Raw genomic sequence first — 20,363 nt, forward strand, 5'->3', positions numbered from 1 at the left:
TCAAATCATCAATAAAAGAGCATCAAACATTAAATTTCATTAAATGTAAACAAATTCAACGTGAGCATTCATAAACATAAAAGAGACATAAAAGTAAAATTAACAAGAGAACTAAGAATAATAGAGTAGTAGAATAAGAAATTGTAAAGGAAATAAGATGAGAATATGGAATTAAGTCTAGATCTAAGATGGATTAACCTAACCTAATTCTAGAGAGAAAAGGGAGCTTGTCTCTCTAGAAACTAACCTACATGATACTAATGCTACAAACAATTGCTCTCCCTTTGCCCAAGCTTGAATTCTGTATGAAATAGCATTAGAAATAAGTTGAGTTGGGCCCAAAGTGCTTCAGAAATCGCCCTCAGCGATTTCATCCTTAGTGGGCCACAAGTAGCATCAGTGCGCACGCGTATATGGCGCATGCGCGCCCCTATACACGAAGTAACATATGAAATATTTTATATCATTTCGAAGCCCCGGATGTTAGCTTTCCAACGCAATTGGAACCGCCTCATTTGGACTTCTGTAGCTCAAGTTATGGTCAATTGAGTGCGAAGAGGTCGGGCTTGACAGCTTTACGGTTCCTTTATTTCTTCATGAGTTCTCCCACTTTGCATGTTTTTCTCCTCACTTCTTCCATCCAATACTTGCCTTATGAACCTGAAATCACTCAACAAACACATTAAGGCATCGAATGGAATTAAAGTGAATTGAATTTAGCTATTTTAAGGCCTAAAAAGCATGTTTTCACACTTAAGCACAAATTTAGGGAGAATTACAAAACCATGCTATTTCATTGAATAAATGTGAGAAAAGTTGATAAAATTCCCCAAATTAAGTACAAAACAAACCACAAAATCGGGATTTATCACTTACATCTTATATTATTGGGCACTGTTACCATACTGAGAACCTCCGGTTCTCATTCCATACTTTGTTGTTGTTTTTCAGATGCATGCCGTAATCTACTTCGGTGAGATTGCGGATATGGTGACAGAGCGGAGTATGATTCGTTCCTTGTTTATTTCTATTTTACTTTCATCATAGTAGTCTCTCACTTTTTGTATATTTATCTTTATGGTCTTAGAGGCTTATTTGAGAGATAGGTTGTATAAGTTATTTTAATTCTAGAACTCTGTATGTTTCTATTTGTAACTAGTCGGCTTAAACTCCGCAAGCTGCGGCTAGTTCTCTATGATTATTATATTCTTATATTTATATATGTTTTATTCTCTTATACCTATACCTTGTATCTTATGCGTTAGCTTCGTGTGAACGTTTCACGCTTTTGTAATTCTGTCTTTGAGCTTAATCCTTCATTAGGCTTCTATAATATATTATTCCCTTCTATATATAAATATGTATAAGCCTTAGGACTGTCGTAATCTCTGATTAACCTTTGCTTTACGGCTAGAGGTAAGGCTTAGGATAATTGGGGTGTTACATTTAGTGGTATCAGAGCGGTTCGTCCTCGTGAGCCTGAGGGATGGACCGATTGTGCTTCGTTGCACACTCTGGGTCATTTTTCTTTTATGCTATTTAGGTTATCTCATTGATATTGCATAGCATGCTTGTTTATGAGTGCCTTTGGGGATAATTGAAGCACCGACCTTGAGATATTGAGACTGATCAACTTGGTATCGATTGTTTGGTGTAGAAAGAAAACCTGAATGACAACTCGCGGACGAGGTCAGTTACGTGAACGGAGAGGTAGTGAGGATGGATAACCTAGCCTGTGCGTTACGAGCTCAGCATGTTCCGGAAAAGTCTGTTCGTGGAGTCTGCGGCATATCGGCTGATGGGTGCGACTTAACACTTATGGCAACAGAAGTAACGATTGACGCTTTTGCGGTTTTTACTTATGATTTTCGATTTCTTACTGTTATGGTGTTGAGCCATGTTGAAAAGTTTTAAGGTTTATAATGATTTTAATATTTGGTTTGAAACTTTTGGTTTAAACAATTTGGTTCTGAAACTACGTCGAAAATTCTTGATTTGAAGGATATTGTTTAAAAAGAAAAAGTGAGTTCTATGATTTTATCAATTTGTGAACTTGGTTTTTAAATTATCTTGTTGAATGTGGATTTAAATTGAAAAGTTTTATTCGAGAAAATTGTGAGTTCAAGTATTTGACTTACGAAGAAATGATTTTGACTCCTTTGAAAAAGTGTTAACAAGGAATATGTTTAGATTGAATTTGTTTTGAAGGTTTTGAAAAGTATTACAAAATCGGTATTTGTTTTAAGAAAAATTTCGGGTGCATAATGACGATAATCAGAGTGACGCAGCGGAAGAAAAAAGGGAACATCGGCATGGTAGAACGGTTTGAGGAGGATATATCGCGTGATTCAAATTTTCGAGGGCAAAAATTTTATTAGGAGGGGAGAATGTAAGAATCGGGGTTTTCATGTAAAACTGTTTTTATAAAAATAATAATTTAAGTGTCCGAGATAGACTCAAAATTTAGAAGTTTTAATTTGAAAATATAAATGTGAAAATTAGTTTAAGTGAATTTTTCTGAGTCAGAAAATGTATTTTCTGTGAAAGACCAAGAATCGGCAACCGAACTGGTCGAACCAATTTAAGCCTGTCCGGTATTGTGTTTTGAGAAAAATGGAAAATTGATTGAAAAGGGTAAAAATAATTTAGAATTTGAAAACCGGGCACTAATCTTAAAGGTTTTGGCCCAAAGTGGGCCAAACGAACCAAAAACGCTACGTGGTTGGACCGGGCCCAAGTTAGGCCCAAGCCCAACATATAAAAGCACCTTTTAATGAGCCTTAAGCTCATTTTCAGCAACCCACAAAGAGAGGGGCGTTGGTTATGAAAGAAGAGAGGAAGAAGGAAGTGGCACTATTCATCCTCCACTTCCGGGAGCCATAACTTTTGATCTGGAGCTCCGATTGACAAGCCGTTTACGACCACGCGAAGCTCTTAACGAGCTCTTCCTTTTTATTTTAAGAAATCTGGTAGATCTTTCATTTCATGCCCCAGTTTTCTGCCCTAAGTTTCTGTGCGTTTTTGGGTTGGGATTTTGAGCAAGTTTTGTAATTTTGGTTGTTTAGGTGATCTCTAGTAGCGGGTAATTGTTGGAAATTGCCCCACTCCTCTTTGGACAAGGTAAGCTTTCACTAAACCCTTGTGTTTAGTTGTGTTGTAGTTTCTAGGTTTTGATTTTGGTGATATATGTGTTGTTAGTTTGAGCTTTGGTGTTTGTTGGAGTTGGTTGAGGCTTTGGATCAAGCTTGGTGGCTTCGTTTTGGTGTTTGGTGCATTTGGGAATCGGCCAAGGTATGATTTTGGTTTTCTTTATGTAATATGTAATGTTTTTGGAAACTTAGGCTAGTTGACCCTAAGATAGGATTGAATGTTATTGGTGCATGAATATTTAAATGTGGATTGATGTTAATTGTTGGTTGTTGGTATGCCGGAATCATGATTATTCATTCCCTGGCTATAACGCCAAAGACTTGGTGTGGGAGAACGTGATCTCAAGACTTCTTCACAATTCCATATAACTGACCAGCAAGTGCACTGGGTCGTCCAAGTAATACCTTACGTGAGTAAGGGTCGATCCAACGGAGATTGTCGGCTTGAAGCAAGCTATGGTCATCCTTGTAAATCTCAGTCATGTGCATTCAAATGGTTATGAGGTTTTGACAATTAAAATATAAATAAAATTTAAAATAAGATAAATTTACTTATGTAATTCACTGGTAGGAATTTCAGATAAGCGTATGGAGATGCTTTTTTACTTCTGAACCTCTGCTTTCCCATTGCCTTCTTCCAACCTTGCGTTACCTCCTTCCATGGCAAGCTGTTTGATCCTCTCGGATGAAAACAAATCCATATGCGCTGTCACCGCATGGCTAATCATCTGTCGGTTTCCGCTAGCGTCGGAATAGGACCATTGTCCTTTTGCACACTGTCACTGCGTCCAACATTCGCAAGTTTGAAGCTCGTCACAGTCATCCCTTCCCAGATCCTACTCGGAATACCACAAACAAGGTTTAGACTTTTTGGATCTCAAAAATGCTGTCAATGGTTCTAGCCTATACCACGAAAATACTAATCTCACAGATTCGGTCCGTGTATTAGATATCCAAGAGAGTATACTCCAGCTGTCATCCAATGACTACGTTGAACATCATGTAGACCGCTTTGTGGTTGTCAGGCATGCGATCTTGGCTAAGCGAGTAACGAAGATTGGGTGATTGTCACGGGTCACCCCTTCATTCTTACTTAACTGAATTAAGTACGAGAGTATATCTTGGAGAAGAAGTAGGCGTGAATTGAATAGAAAACAGTAGTAATTGCATTAATTCATGAAGAACAGCAGAGCTCCACACCTTAATCTATGGGGTGTAGAAACTCCACCGTAGAAAATAAATAAGTGAAAAGAGGTCTAGGCACGGCCGTGAGGCCAACCTCCAAACGTGTACAATGGTCAAAGGATATTTCAAAGATTAACCAAAAAGCATAAAATAAATCACTAAAAGTAGTTTTTATACTAAACTAGTAACTAGGGTTTACAGAAAATGAATAACTAAGTGCAGATAGTGCAGAAATCCATTTTTGGGGCCCACTTGGTGTGTGCTTAGGCTGTTCCTAGAGTTAAACGCCAGCTTTGGTGCCAGTTTGGGCGTTTAACTCCAATTCTGGTGCCAGTTTGGGCGTTTTATGCCAAGATGTTTTAGGCTGACTTTGAACGCCAATTTGGGCCATCAAATCTCGAGCAAAGTATGAACTATTATATATTGCTGGAAAGTCCAGGATGTCTACTTTCCAACACAATTGAGACCACGCCAATTGATCTTATGTAGCTCCAGAAAATCCATTTTGAATGCAGCAGGGTCAGAATCCAACAACATCTGCAGTCCTTTTTCAGCCTCTGAATCAGAATTTTGCTCAAGTCCCTCAATTTCAGCTAGAAAATTCCTGAAATTACAGAAAAATACACAAACTCATAGTTAAGTCCAGAAATGTGATTTTTGAATAAAAAATAATAAAAATATAATAAAAAGTAATTAAATCATACTAAAAACTATGTAAAAATAATGCCAAAAAGGGTATAAATTATCCGCTCATCACAACACCAAACTTAAATTGTTGCTTGTCCCCAAGCAACTGAAAACAAAATAGGATAAAAAGAAGAGAATATACAATGAATTCCAAACTTATCAATGATAATTAGCTTCAATTAGATGAGCGGGACTTGTAGCCTTTTTGTTTCTGAACAGTTTTGGCATCTCACTTTATCCTTTGAAGTTCAGAATGATTGGCATTTATAGGAACTCAGAATTCAAATAGTGTTGTTAATTCTCTTAGTTCAATATGTTGATTCTTAAACACAGCTAGTTTATGAGTCTTGGCCGTGACCCTAAGCATTTTGTTTTCCAGTATCACCACCAGATACATAAATACCACAGACACATAACTGGGTGAACCTTTTCAGATTGTGACTCAGCTTTGCTAGATTCCCCAGTTAGAGGTGTCCAGAGCTCTTAAGCACACTCTTTTTTTGCTTTGGACCACGAATTTAACCGTCCAGTCTCAAGCTTTCACTTGACACCTCCACGCCACAAGCACATGGTTAGGGACATCTTGGTTTAGCCGCTTAGACCAGGATTTTATTCCTGTGGGCCCTTCTATCCATTAATGCTCAAAGCCTTGGATCCTTTTTCTACCATTGTCTTTTGGTTTAAAGGGTTACTAGCTTTTTTTGCTTGCTTTTTCTTTTTCCTTCTTTTTTTTCCACAAGCTTTATATTCACTGCTTTTTCTTGCTTCAAGAATCAATTTTATGATTTTTCAGATTATCAATAACATTTTTCCTTTTTCATTATTCTTTTAAGAGCCAACAATTTTAACATTCATAAACAACAAATTCAAAAATATGCACTGTTCAAGCATTCATTCAGAAAACAAAAAGTATTGCCACCACATCAAAATAATTAAACTAATTTCAAGATAGAATTCGAAATCATGTACTTCTTGTTCTTTTGTAATTAAAAATATTTTTCATTTAAGAAAGGTGATGGATTCATAGGACATTGATAGCTTTAAGACATAGACACTAGACACTAATGATCATGTAAGAAAGACACAAACATAGACAAAACATAAAGCATAAGTTTCAAAAAACAGAAAAAATAAGAACAAGAAAATTAAAGAACGGGTCCACGTTAGTGATGGCGGCTAGTTCTTCCTCTTGAAGATCTTATGGAGTGCTTGAGCTCCTCTATGTCTCTTCCTTGCCTTTGTTTTTCCTCCGTCATGGCTCTTTGGTCTTCTCTAATTTCATGGAGGAGGAGGGAATGCTCTTGGTGCTCCATCCTTAGTTGTCCCATGTTGGAACTCAATTCTCCTAAGGAGATGTTGATTTGCTCCTAATAGTATTGTGGAGGAAAGTGCATCCCTTGAGGCATCTCAGGAATTTCATGATGAGGAATTTCCTCATGCTCTTGTTGAGGTCCATGAGTGGGCTATCTTGTTTGATCCATCCTCTTTTTAATGATGGGCTTATCCTCTTCAATGAGGGTGTTTTCCTCTACGACAACACCAGCTGAATTGCATAGGTGACAAATGAGATGAGGGAAGGCTAACCTTGCCAAAGTAGAGGGCTTGTCCACCACCTTGTAGAGTTCTAGGGATATGATCTCATGAACTTCTACTTCCTCTCCATTCATGATACTATGGATCATGGTGACCCGGTCTATTGTAACTTCAGACCGGTTTCTAGTAGGAATGATAGAGCATTGGATGAACTCCAACCATCCCCTAGCCATGGGTTTGAGGTCAAGCCATCTTAGTTGAATCGGCTTGCCTCTTGAATCTCTCTTCCATTGAGCGCCTTCCACACAAATGTCCCTAAGGACTTGGTCCAACCTTTGATCAAAGTTGACCCTTCTAGTGAATGGGTGAGGATCTCCTTGCATCATTGGCAAGTTGAATGCTAACCTCACATTTTCTGGACTAAAATCCAAGTATTTTCCCCGAACCATTGTGAGCCAATTCTTTAGGTTCGGGTTCACACTTTGGTCATGGTTCTTAGTGATCCATGCATTGGCATAGAACTCTTGAACCATTAAGATCCCGACTTTTTGAATGGGGTTGGTGAGGATTTTCCAACCTTTTCTTCGAATCTCATGTCGGATCTCCGAATATTCACACTTTTTGAGCTTGAAGGGGACCTTGGGGATCACTTTTTTCTTGGTCACAACTTCATAGAAGTGGTCTTGATGGACCTTTGAGATAAATCTCTCCATCTTCCATGACTCAGAGGTGGAAGCAATTGCCTTCCCTTTCCTCTTTCTAGAGGTTTCTCCGGCCTTAGGTGCCATTAGTGGTTATGAAAAACAAAAAGCTATAGCTTTTCCACACCAAACTTAGAAGGTTTGCTCGTCCTCGAGCAAAAGAAGAAAGAAAAGAGTAGAAAAAGAAGAAATGGAGGAGATGGAGGGGAGGTGTAGGTTCGGCCAAGGTAGGTTGAGTGTGTATGATGTGTGGAAATGAAGGTGGTAAGGAGGGGTATTTATAGGGTAAGGGAGAGAGGGTAGCCGTGTATGAGGGGTTGGGTTTGGGAGGGAAATGGTTTGAATTTGAATTGTGAGGTAGGTGGGGTTTAATGATGGATGGATGTGAGTGGTGAAGAGGTTGTGGGGAAGAGGGTAGGATTTGATAGGTGAGGGGTATTTGGGGAAGAGGTTTTGATGGGATTAGTCAAGGGTATTTGGGGAAGAGTGTTATGGAAAGGTGTGAAGAGGAGAGAAGAAGAGGTGGGGTAGGTGGAGATCTTGTAGGGTCCACAGATCCTGAGGTGTCAAAGAATTCAAGTCCCTGCACCATTTTGGCGTTTAAACGCCCATTCTGTGCCAATTCTGGCGTTTAACGCCAGCTCTGCTACCTTTCCTGGCGTTAAACGCCAGCCAGATGCCAGACAGCCTTTTCTGGCGTTAAATGCCCAGAGTGCTGCCCATTCTGGCATTTAACGCCCAGAATGCTACCAGGCTGGGTGTTAAACGCCCATTCTGCTATCCTTACTAGCATTTAAATGCCAGTAAGCCTGTCCTCCAGGGTGTGCTGTTTTTAATGCTGTTTTTCATTCTGTTTTTGATTTTTCAGTTGTTTTTGTGACTTCACATGATCATCAACCTAAAGAAAACATAAAATAACAAAGGAAAACAAATAAATATAATTAAATAACATTGGGTTGCCTCCCAACAAGCGCTTCTTTAATGTCAATAGCTTGACAGTGAGCTCTTAGAGAGCTTCACAGAGACTTAGAGCTTGATGATAGCCTCTCAACACCAAACTTAGAAGTTGAGTGTGGGGGCTCTGTTTGACTCTGTACTGAGAGAAGCCTTTCAAGCTTCCTCTCCATGGTTATAGAAGAAGATCCTTGAGCCTAAAACACAAGGTAGTCCTCATTCAATTGAAGGACTAGCTCTCCTCTGTCCACATCAATCACAGCTCTTGCTGTGGCTAGGAAGGGTCTTCCTAGGATGATGGATTCATCCTCATCCTTATCAGTGTCTAGGATTATAAAATCAGCAGGGATGTACAGGCCTTCAACCTTCACCAAGACATCCTCTACAAGTCCATAAGCCTGTTTCCTTGAATTGTCTGCCATCTCTAGTGAGATTCTTGCAACTTGCACCTCAAAGATCCCTAGTTTCTCCATTACAGAGAGGGGCATGAGGTTTATCCCTGACCCCAGGTCACACAGAGCCTTCTCAAAGGTCATGGTGCCTATGGTACAAGGTATTAAGAACCTTCCAGGATCCTGTTTCTTCTGAGGTAATTTCAGTTGAAACAGATCATTTAGTTCATTGATGAGCAATGGGGGTTCATCCTCCCAAGTCTCATTACCAAATAACTTGGCATTTAGCTTCATGATTGCTCCTAGATATTAAGCAACTTACTATTCAATAATATCTTCATTCTCTTCAGAGAAAGAATACTCATCAGAGCTCATGAATGGCAACAGTAAGTTTAGTGGAATCTCTATGGTCTCTGTATGAGCCTCAGATTCCTTTGGTTCCTCATTAGGAAACTCCTTGGAGGCCAGTGGACGTCCATTGAGGTCTTCCTCACTGGAAATCGCTGCCTTTCCCTCCTCTACAGGTTTGGCCATGTGGGACGTGTTTATGGCCTTGTACTCTCTTTTTGGATTCTTTTCTGTATTGCTTGGGAGAGTACTAGGAGGGAGTTCAGTAACTCTTTTACTCAGCTGACCCACTTGTACCTCCAAATTTCTAATGGAAGACCTTGCTTCAGTCATAAAACTGAGAGTGGTCTTAGATAGATCAGAGACTACAGTTGCTAAGTCAGAGTGGCTCTGCTTAGAATTCTCTGTCTGTTGTTGAGAAGATGATAGAAAAGGTTTGTTATTGCCAAACCGTGCTCTCCCACCATTATTATTATTGAAGCCTTGATTAGGCTTCTGTTGATCCTTCCATGAGAGATTAGGATGATTCCTCCATGAAGGATTGTAGGTGTTTCCATATGATTCTCCCATGTAATTCACCTCTTCCATTCCAGGATTCTCAAGATCATAAGATTCTCCTTCAGGGGAGGCTTCTTTAGTACTGCCTGATCCAGCTTGCATTTTAGTCAGACTCTGAGAAATCATATTGACTTGCTGAGTTAATATTTTGTTATGAGCCAATATGGCATTCAGAATATCAATCTCAAGAACTCCTTTCTTCTTAGTTGTCCCATTATTTACAAAATTCCTTTCAGAAGTGTACATAAACTGGTTATTTGCAACCATTTCAATGAGTTCCTGGGCTTCTGCAGGCGTCTTCTTCAGATGAAGAGATCCTCCAGCAGAGTGGTCCAATGACATCTTAGACAATTCAGACAGACCATCATAGAATATACATATGATGCTCCATTCTGAAAACATGTCAGAAGGACACCTTCTGATCAATTGCTTGTATCTTTCCCAAGCTTCATAGAGGGATTCACTTTCCTTCTGTCTGAAGGTTTGGACTTCTACTCTAAGCTTGCTCAACTTTTGAGGTGGAAAGAACTTGGCCAAGAAAGCATTGACCAACTTTTCCCAAGAGTTCAGGCTATCTTTAGGTTGTGAATCCAACCATGTCCTAGCTCTATCTCTTACAGCAAAGGAGAAAAGCATAAGTCTGTAGACCTGAGGATTAACCCCATTGGTCTTAACAGTGTCACAGATTTGCAAGAATTCAGCTAAGAACTGATGAGGATCTTCCAATGGAAGTCCATAAAACTTGCAATTCTACTGCATCAGAGAAACTAATTGAGGCTTAAGCTCAAAGTTGTTTGCTCCAATTATAGGAATTGAGATGCTTCTTCCACAGAAGTCAGAAGAGGGTGCAATAAAGTCACCAAGCATCTTCTTTTCATCTCCACCATTGTTATTGGGTTTGGCCATCTTCTTTGCATCTCCACCATTGTTAGTAAATAAATAAATAAATAGAAAGAGATGAGAGAAAGAGAGAGAATTCAAATTTTAAATTAAAATAAAATGAAAATATTTTTGTTTTTATTTTAATTATTGGTTAGTATTCGAAAATCATAAAAAGGAATAAAATTAAATTAAAATTTAAAATAATTTGTTAATTAAAAAGAATTTTGAAAAAGTGGTGAGGAGTTTTCGAAAATAAGAAAGAGAAAAGTAGTTAGGTAGTTTTGAAAAAGATATGATTGAAATAGTAAACTTTTAAAATCAAACAAAAAGTAAAGTAGTTAATTGAAAAAGATTTGAAAATCAATTTTGAAAAGATAAAAAGTTAGAAAGGATTTTGAAATTGATTTTAAAAAATATATGATTGAAATTTATTTTGAAAAAGATTTGAAAAGGAAATTAAAAAGATTTGATTTTTGAAAATTAAAGTTGATTACTTGACTAACAAGAAACTAAAAGATATAATTCTAGAATTTAAAGATTGATCCTTTCTTAATAGGCAAGTAACAACTTGAAAATTTTTGAATCTAAATATTAATTGTTAGCATTAATTTCTAAAATATGAAACAAAATTAAGAAAAAGATTTTGAAAATCAATTTTAAAAGTTTTTGAAAATGTATAAAAAAAATGAAAAAGGTTTGATTTTTGAAAAAGATTTGAAAAAGATAGAATTTTTAATTTGAAATTTTGACTTGACTAACAAGAAACAACCAAATTTTAAAACTTTTGACTAAATCAATTCAAAATTTCGAAATTTATGAGCAAAATAAGGAAAAGATATTTTTTTGATTTTTGATTTTTTTTAGGAGAGAGAAAAACACAAAATTGAAACAAAACATAAAAATTTAAGATCAAAACAAAAATGCATGCAAGAACACTTTGAATGTCAAGATGAATACCAAGAACACTTTGAAGATCATGATAAACACCAAGAACATGTTTTTGAAAATTTTTAAGAAAAGAAAAACATGCAAGACACCAAACTTAAAAATTTTTAAACTTTAGACACTAATAATTCAAGAATGCATATGAAAAACAAGAAAAGACGCAAAACAAGAAAAATTAAAGATCAAACAAAGAAAATCATCAAGAACAACTTGAAGATCATGAAGAAACTCAATGCATGTGTTCTTCGAAAATTTAAAGAAAAAATCAAAATATGCAATTGACACCAAACTTAAAATTTGACACAAGATTCAAACAAGAAACATAAAATTTTTGGTTTTTTTTTGGTTTTATAAAAAATTTTTGGATTTTTCAAAAATTAATCAGGAATAGAAAATAGAGAAATTCAAAATTTTTAATAAGAATTCCAGGAATCATGCAATGTTAGTCTAAAGCTTCGGTCCAAAAATTTAGACATGGCTTAATAGCCAGCCAAGTTTTATGTGAAAGCTTCGGTCCAAAGGATTAGACATGGCCCAGCCAAGCTTCAGTAGAGCATTACATACAAAAGCCATATTGATGGGAATCAAAAAGCTTCTGCAATGATAAGTGGAAGCCTCGGTCCAAAAGAATTTAGACATGGCTTGACAGCCAGTCAGGCTTCAACAGATCATAATGAAACTCTAGAAATCATTCTTAGAAATTCTGAAGAACAAAATAAAATTTTTTTGTATATTTTATTTTTATATTATTTTTTTTTGGCTTTTCGAAAATAAAAAATAAAAAATAAAAAGCTTAAACATAAAATAAAATTACCTAATCTAAGCAACAAGATGAACTGTCAGTTGTCCAAACTCGAACAATCCCCGGAAATAGCGCCAAAAACTTGGTACGCCGGAATCGTGATTATTCATTCCCTGGCTATAATGCCAAAGACTTGGTGTGGGAGAACGTGATCTCAAGACTTCTTCACAATTCCGTGTAATTGACCAGCAAGTGCACTGGGTCGTCTAAGTAATACCTTACGTGAGTAAGGGTCGATCCCACGGAGATTGTCGGCTTGAAGCAAGCTATGGTCATCCTTGTAAATCTCAGTCAGGTGGATTCAAATGGTTATGAGGTTTTGACAATTAAAATATAAATAAAATTTAAAATAAGATAAAGTTACTTATGTAATTCACTGATGGGAATTTCAGATAAGCGTATGGAGATGCTTTGTTGCTTCTGAACCTCTGCTTTCCCATTGCCTTCTTCCAACCTTGCGTTACCTCCTTCCATGGCAAGCTGTATGATCCTCTCGGATGAAAACAAATCCATATGCGCTGTCACCGCACGGCTAATCATCTGTTGGTTCCCGCTAGCGTCGGAATAGGACCATTGTCCTTTTGCACACTGTCACTGCGCCCAACATTCGCAAGTTTGAAGCTCATCATAGTCATCCCTTCCCAGATCTTACTCGGAATACCACAGACAATGTTTAGACTTTCCGGATCTCAGGAATGCTGCCAATGGTTCTAGCCTATACCACGAAGATACTAATCTCACAAACTCGGTTTGTGTATTAGATATCCAAGAGAGTATACTCCAGCTGTCGTCCAATGACTACGTTGAACATCATGTAGACCGTTTTGTGGTTGTCAGGCACGCAATCTTGGCTAAGCGAGTAACGAAGATTGGGTGATTGTCACGGGTCACCCCTTCATTCTGACTTAACTGAATTAAGTACGAGAGTATATCTTGGAGAAAAAGTAGGCGTGAATTGAATAGAAACAGTAGTAATTGCATTAATTCATGAAGAACAGCAGAGCTCCACACCTTAATCTATGGGGTGTAGAAATTCCACCGTAGAAAATACATAAGTGAAAAGAGGTCTAGGCATGGCCGTGAGGCCAGCCTCCAAACGTGTACAATGGTCAAAAGATATTTCAAAGATTAACCAAAAAGCATAAAATAAATCACTAAAAGTAGTTTTTATACTAAACTAGTAACTAGGGTTTACAGAAAATGAATAACTAAGTACATATAGTGCATAAATCCACTTCTGGAGCCCACTTAGTGTGTGCTTGGGCTGAGAATTGAAGCTTTTTTCGTGCTTAGGCTGTTCCTGGAGTTAAACGCCAGCTTTGGTGCCAGTTTGGGCGTTTAAGTCCAATTCTAGTGCCAGTTTGGGCGTTTTATGCCAAGATGTTTTAGGCTGACTTTGAACGCCAGTTTGGGCCATCAAATCTCGAGCAAAGTATGGACTATTATATATTTATGGAAAGCCCAGGATGTCTACTTTCCAACACAATTAAGAGCGAGCCAATTGGGCTTCTGTAGCTCCAGAAAATCCATTTTGAATGCAGAAGGGTCAGAATCCAACAACATCTGCAGTCATTTTTCAGCCTCTGAATCAGATTTTTGCTCAGGTCCCTCAATTTCAGCCAAAAAATATCTGAAATCACAGAAAAATACACAAACTCATAGTAAAGTCCAGAAATGTGATTTTTGAATAAAATCTAATAAAAATATAATAAAAAATAATTAAATCATACTAAAAACTATGTAAAAATAAGGCCAAAAAGGGTATAAATTATCCGCTCATCAGTTGTATTGGATTAGTGTGGTTGATGATAATTATTGGGAATTGTTGGTTAATGAGTATTGATGATTGGTGTTGTGGATGAAGGTTGTTGATATGGCTGTTGAGTTGTTAAATGTTGAGGTATGATGACTTATGATGAATGGATGAACTTTGGTTATGTTGATGAAAGTGTTGTATGGTAATTGATGATTTGGAATGGGTGATAAATGGCTATATTGATGTTGGTAGTTGGATATGGGAGATTGATATTGAAATTGATGACAGAATAATGATTGTGAATGTTTTGGTTGAAAAAATTGTTTGTAATGTTATATGTTTAAGAATTGAGATTGAGAATGATGAAATGTGATGGAAAAATTGGTGTGAATGATGAATGGTAATCCAAAAGGGTAGATTGTGTTGTAATTGGAAGTTTGATATTGTTTTGGTTGGATGTGGTTTGTGAAAGTTGGTAAATTGAGATATGTGAATTGGGTTGGATTTAGAGTTGTTGAATAGCTTAGAGGTTTTTGAGATAGAAAAAATGGTTGAAGTAGTATTTAGTATGAATTTTGGGTTGTTATGGTATGGTTGATATGTTATTGATTTGGTTTGGATTGAGATTGGTTAAAATTTGAGGTTATGAAGTTTTGGGTAAAAATAGATTTTTGGTGAACTTTGTCTAATTATAACTTCTGCCTCGGTTTTCAAAATTTGTTGAATTTGGTTTATAATTAAATATTATTGAAAACCCTTCGATTTGATATAAAGTTTGTAAAATTTGGAATTTTGTAGAGGAAGTTATGATCATTCAAAGATTGGTGTCGAAATCTGAAATTCTGCAGAGTTGTAGAATTTTGTGATTTCTGGTATGTGCGCACGCACACACCAAGGAAGTTTTACAACCTGTGCGTATGCACAGCCCTGTGCGTACGCACAGCCCTGTGCGCACGCACACGTTGGGAAGGTCAGTCTGTTGGGGGCGCTAGCATAGGTTGTGCGAGTGAACAAGCATTGTCAATTTTGGTACCTGTACGTACGCACACCCCTGTGCATACACACACGTTTTGAAACTTCCTGGGTGTGCGCACACACACCCCTGTGTGTACACACACGCCCTGTTTCTCAAACTTAAACTTTGTTTTCAACTGTTTCACCTTCCCAACAAGCTTGTAAGATTTTGTGACACCATTTTGAGATTCTTGGGCTTATTTTTGGATATTGGAACATGGAAAAGGTCCTAGGAGGTTTGAATGGGTTTTACTTTGAAAAGTTAGTAAACGGAGGTTTAGGTTTCTAGTGTACTGAGGATGAGTTGGTTGAGAGAGAAGGAAGAGTGGTGAATATGGTGATTGCTAACAGTGAATTTGAGAAACTCATGAACTAAAGAGTTCGGAATGAAAAATATGAATTGAGGATGGTTGAGATGAGTTGAGGACTCGAAGAGAAATGATGATCTTGATGAATATTGAAAATGGATAACTGAAAGTGATTTGATGATGAGGAAATGATTGTATTATATGAGAGTGTGCGGAGCCTATATCTCCGGCGTAGCAGAATGTTCTGCTGCATGACTAGTTGTTATTGAGAGTGTGCGGAGCCTATATCTCCGGTGTGGCAGATGTTTCTATCGCATGACTTGTTGAATGTTGAGAGTATACGGGGCCTATATCCCCGGCGTGGCAGATTGTTCTGCTGCATGATTTGTTGTGGTTGGTTCCTTCTCTGTTGCAGGAAGTGTGCGGGGCCTATATCCCTGGCGTACTAGACTCCCTACTACATGAGTGTGCAGGGCAATATATCTCTGGCATAGCAGAAGAGCTGTTGCATGAGTGTGCAGGGCACTATATCTTTGGCATAGCAGAAAAGGCTACATCCGGGAGGATGTGTCGGGTTGGCATTTATGGACCGACAAGTGATATCATGAGCCAATAGGATAGACATTCATCATATGCGTCTTCTATATGCTTGTTTGCTTTGTTTACTTGAGCTTGCCTAATTGTATAACCTGCCTACTTGCTTCTTGCATTACTTGCTGTAAATGAATACTATTTGTGATTTACTTGTTTGCATTAATTGTGATTGTCTGGTGCTGAGGAGGTTAGGTAGGCGGTGGCGATGTGATCGCACTGAGGTTAAGTTGGCGAAGGCTGTGGGATACAACAGTGTGATTAGTATTGGTTAGAATTCCCCTAAGTTTAGATAACCCGGTTTATGGTTTAAGTTCTTTATTTATTTATTTATTTCATTTAAGCTTGAATATCCGTTTTGATGTGAAGTTCTAGGATTGCCTTCGGCGTCCTGGTGCCTTACATCTTACATTATTGGGCACTGTTACCATATTGAGAACCGCCGATTCTTATTCCATACTTTGTTGTTATTTTTCAGATGCAGGTCGTAATGTACTTCGGTGAGATTGCGGATATGGTGACAGAGCGGAGTATGGTTCGTTCCTTGTTTATTTATGTTTTACTTTTTTCATAGTAGTCTCTTACCTTTTGTATATTTATCTTTATGGTCTTAGAGGCTTATTTGAGAGATAGGTTGTATAAGCTGTTTTAATTTTAGAACTCTGTATGTTTCTATTTGTAACTAGTCGGCTTAAACTCCGCAAGCTGCGGCTAGTTTTCTATGATTATTATATTTTTATATTTATATATGTTTTATTCTCTTATACCTATACCTTGTATCTTATGCGTTAGCTTCGTGTGAACGTTTCACGCTTTTGTAATTCTGTCTTTGAGTTTAATCCTTCATCAAGCTTCTATAATATATTATTCCCTTCCATATATAAATATGTATAAGCCTTAGGACTGTCGTAATCTCTGATTAACCTTTGCTTTACGGCTAGAGGTAAGGATTATGGTAATTGGGGTGTTACATGTTACATATGACATGTTATTAATTCCATCTAAAATCAAATAATTGGTATAATAATAGATTATTTACAATCTCCTATAATTGATTTAGTTTAATGAATCAAACAAAATAAACTTCAAAGATATACCCAAGAAGAAGCTATGTTAATTCATAATTAAATTATTGAAATCCAATTTCGTGCTTATGAATCAATTAAATAAAGGGTAAAGTATCATTTATATCCCCAACATTTAGAGTAAGTCTCAAAGTTTTCCCTAACGTTTTAACGTCCTATTTGTATCCCTAACGTTTCTAAATCAAATCAATGTTGTCCTACCGTCAAAATGTCTAACATTTCGTTAATGCCGTTTGACATGTGGAGGTTAAGTTAGTGAGCCCAAAGGTTAACATGGACATGTCTGCATCTTCGTGCCCATTATAACATTCACTGTAGCAAACACAAAACTTTGAAGAAACAAAACACTTCAACACAACGTTTGCCATTCCAGTTCTCTTTACCATACCTGTTTTACTTTTTTTGAGGCTGATCATAGGGAGGGGTTGCAGATTGAAGGTAATTGGTAGATCGTTGTTTGTTGTGTTGCATGATAGCTTAGCCTTTTGTTCTAGTGACACAATGATTTTGTTTGACAAGGTATGTATGAAGAAAAAATTTTTTGGGGGGTTTTATGCAATATTTCCACGAAGAATGATGGCCATATATGAGATTGTTCGCATTGTAGGGTTTAGTTGATTTTTTGTATTCCCAGAAAAATGTTCCTTGGTTATGTTAGTTAAGGCATGCCGTTTCTTTTTTTGTGATTCAATCTTTGCTTACGATTATAGGGATCTAGTAGTATTTTGTGATGACCAATATTTACTCTTTTGTTCAAACAATTTGGTTTATGTTGTTTGACTATGTTTATGTGATGTAATAGGGTATGTAGTTTATGATGAGTTATTTTAGTGTCAAAGTTTACCACCAAGGTAGGTTTGGACTTCAAGGAGGGCATTTGAAGTATTTGGGTGGGGAGACAAATGTGATAGACTACTGCAATGAGGATGTGTGGAGCCTGATTGAGGTCTATGATTTAGTGAGCAAACAAGAATATTTGAAGAAAGATATTGCAGTAATATGGTACAAATCATATGATGAGAGTACAGAAGAAGGCTTAAGGATGTTGCGAAGCGACAAAGATGCAATGGATATTGCCAATATTGGGGTTAGGGAGGATATAGTGGAGTTGTATGTAGTTCATAAAACTAGTGATATCCATGAAGAGGTTGAGGATGTATACATGTTAGGGAGTACTAAAACTACCATGCAAGTGAAAACTGGTGGATTGATGAGCGGATAATTTATACGCTTTTTGGCATTGTTTTTAAATAGCTTTTAGTATGATTTAGTTAGTTTTTAGTATATTTTTGTTAGTTTTTAAATAAAAATCACATTTCTGGACTTTACTATGAGTTTGTGTGTTTTTCTGTGATTTCAGATATTTTCTGGCTGAAATTGAGGGACCTGAGCAAAAATCTGATTCAGAGACTGAAGAAGGACTGCAGATGCTGTTGGATTCTGACCTCCCTGCACTCGAAATGAATTGTCTGGAGCTACAAAAATCCAATTGGCGCGCTCTCAATTGATTTGGAAAGTAGACATCCAGGGCTCACTACAAGAAAAATACCCATTCAGCCACACTTTTTTTAAGCTACATTTGAAAAGCGTAGCCTATTTATAGAATAGGCTACGCTTTTCTCCGTGTTGCCTTTATATAAGAGAAAAGAATACACAATTATGGCATCATTTAAAAAGTGTAGCCTTAAGTATTATAGAAATCACTTATAAAGCGTAGCCGTAGGTTGATATCTATAGGTTCACTTTTCGTATCAAAGAAAACGCTTTTAGAGGGTAGCCTATTTGTTAAGTTTTGAGTGCGTTTTAAAAGTGATGCCTAAAGTATTTAATGTATCTAGAGCAAAAAACTTGACACTTAGTGAATTTTTTTCCCTCTTAGCTTTTTCGCGTAAGCACGCACACTGAGCTCACACACTTAGTGAAATTTTGACTTCCCTCCAAAGCACCCTTTCAGAGAAGAAACCCTCCAAAGCACCCCTTCCCTCCAAAGCTCTTTCAGAGAAGCACGAAGAAAACCCTCACCATCGTCATCACCCTTTCAGATCAGAGAAGCACCATCGCGAAGATCGAAAATCCTCTCACTATCGTCGCACTGCACCCCACTCACCACTCACCGCCACACACCACTCACCACTCACCACTCACCACTCACCACTCACCACTCACCAATGACCGTCGCTCCTCTTCGCCCTCCTGCACTAATCGTCGCTGCGCCGCCCATACCATCGTCGATCTCTGCGCTTTTCTTCGTCCTCTCTGTGCTCACATCGTCGATTAGGTATGTATTAATTTCCATTTGATTCTGAAATTTGAGGGGTTTAGGGTTCTGATTTTAGAAACCGTTTTAGGGTTTAGAAACTGATTTTAGATATCTCCAAAGAGAAGGCTCATTTGGCTGCTGTTCAGGTATCCACTCACAATCTGGTTTTCACTGATTCCATCATGTGTGTGATTTTAGGGTGGATTTTCTTTTTTCCCCTCAATTTTTTAACCTTTCTGATGGCTTGATTTTCTAATTTATGTAAAGGTTAATGGACCTGTGTTGGTTGAAGACACTTGCCTTTGTTTCAATGCCTTGAAAGGTCTTCCAGGTTGGTATAATTTTCTTGTTTTACATGATTCTAAGTTGGGAGTATTCAACTTGACACTGATTTTATTTGAATGTTTTAATTTTTTACAGGGCCTTACATGTAAGTTCTATTTCACATTTTATCATCATCTTAAGGTACTCTCCTTTTGGGTTCATATAAAGTGTTGTTAATTTTTATATTTGTTGTGAGACCAATACCTTGATACTGTGAAAATAAATGAATAAGGAAAAAGGACGCTTCTCATCATCGTCTTCTCTGTGCTCACATAGTTGAATATGCATGTATGTATTGATTTCTATTTGGTTCTGAAATTTCAGAGGTTTAGGGTTCCGATTTTAGGGGTTTTAGTTTGGGAGTTTCAATCTGTGAAACTATAGGTTTATGAATTGTGATTTGATAACATGCATGCTGTTGCTGATGAAGATGTGTGGTATTTTAGGGTTCTCAGTTAAAATCTTTTTCAGTTAGATATAAAAAAGCTCAAGAAAAAAATTGGTATGTAAATGATGGTTATAGTAAAATATGAACTAACTTCAATAATTTAAAACTGAGGATTGGATTTTGATGGAACGCTTAGACATTGTTAGGATTTTTTTTCTATAGAGACAGAGAAAGAACAGAATATTTCCTGGCCTCACTTTTAGGAAGTACAATAAAATACAAGAATTTTCTGTCTTGGAGGATAAATTTTGTAAATTTGAATAGTAAAACTCAGCTTGTAAACTTTTAAGAATTCAGTGGTAATGCCGTAAGCTCAATTTGGGGACAAAATTTGTAAATTTCAGTGTGACAACCTTTAACCAAAAGGAATAGAACGTGATGTAATAGAAATTATTGAATGAGGTAATAATTAATAAGTGTTCTGTTGTATTGTTTTAGTGT

The sequence above is a fragment of the Arachis ipaensis genome, chromosome B4 (assembly GCF_059453495.1).
Source record: "Arachis ipaensis isolate K30076 ecotype BB chromosome B4, ASM5945349v1, whole genome shotgun sequence".
Taxonomy (NCBI): domain Eukaryota; kingdom Viridiplantae; phylum Streptophyta; class Magnoliopsida; order Fabales; family Fabaceae; genus Arachis; species Arachis ipaensis.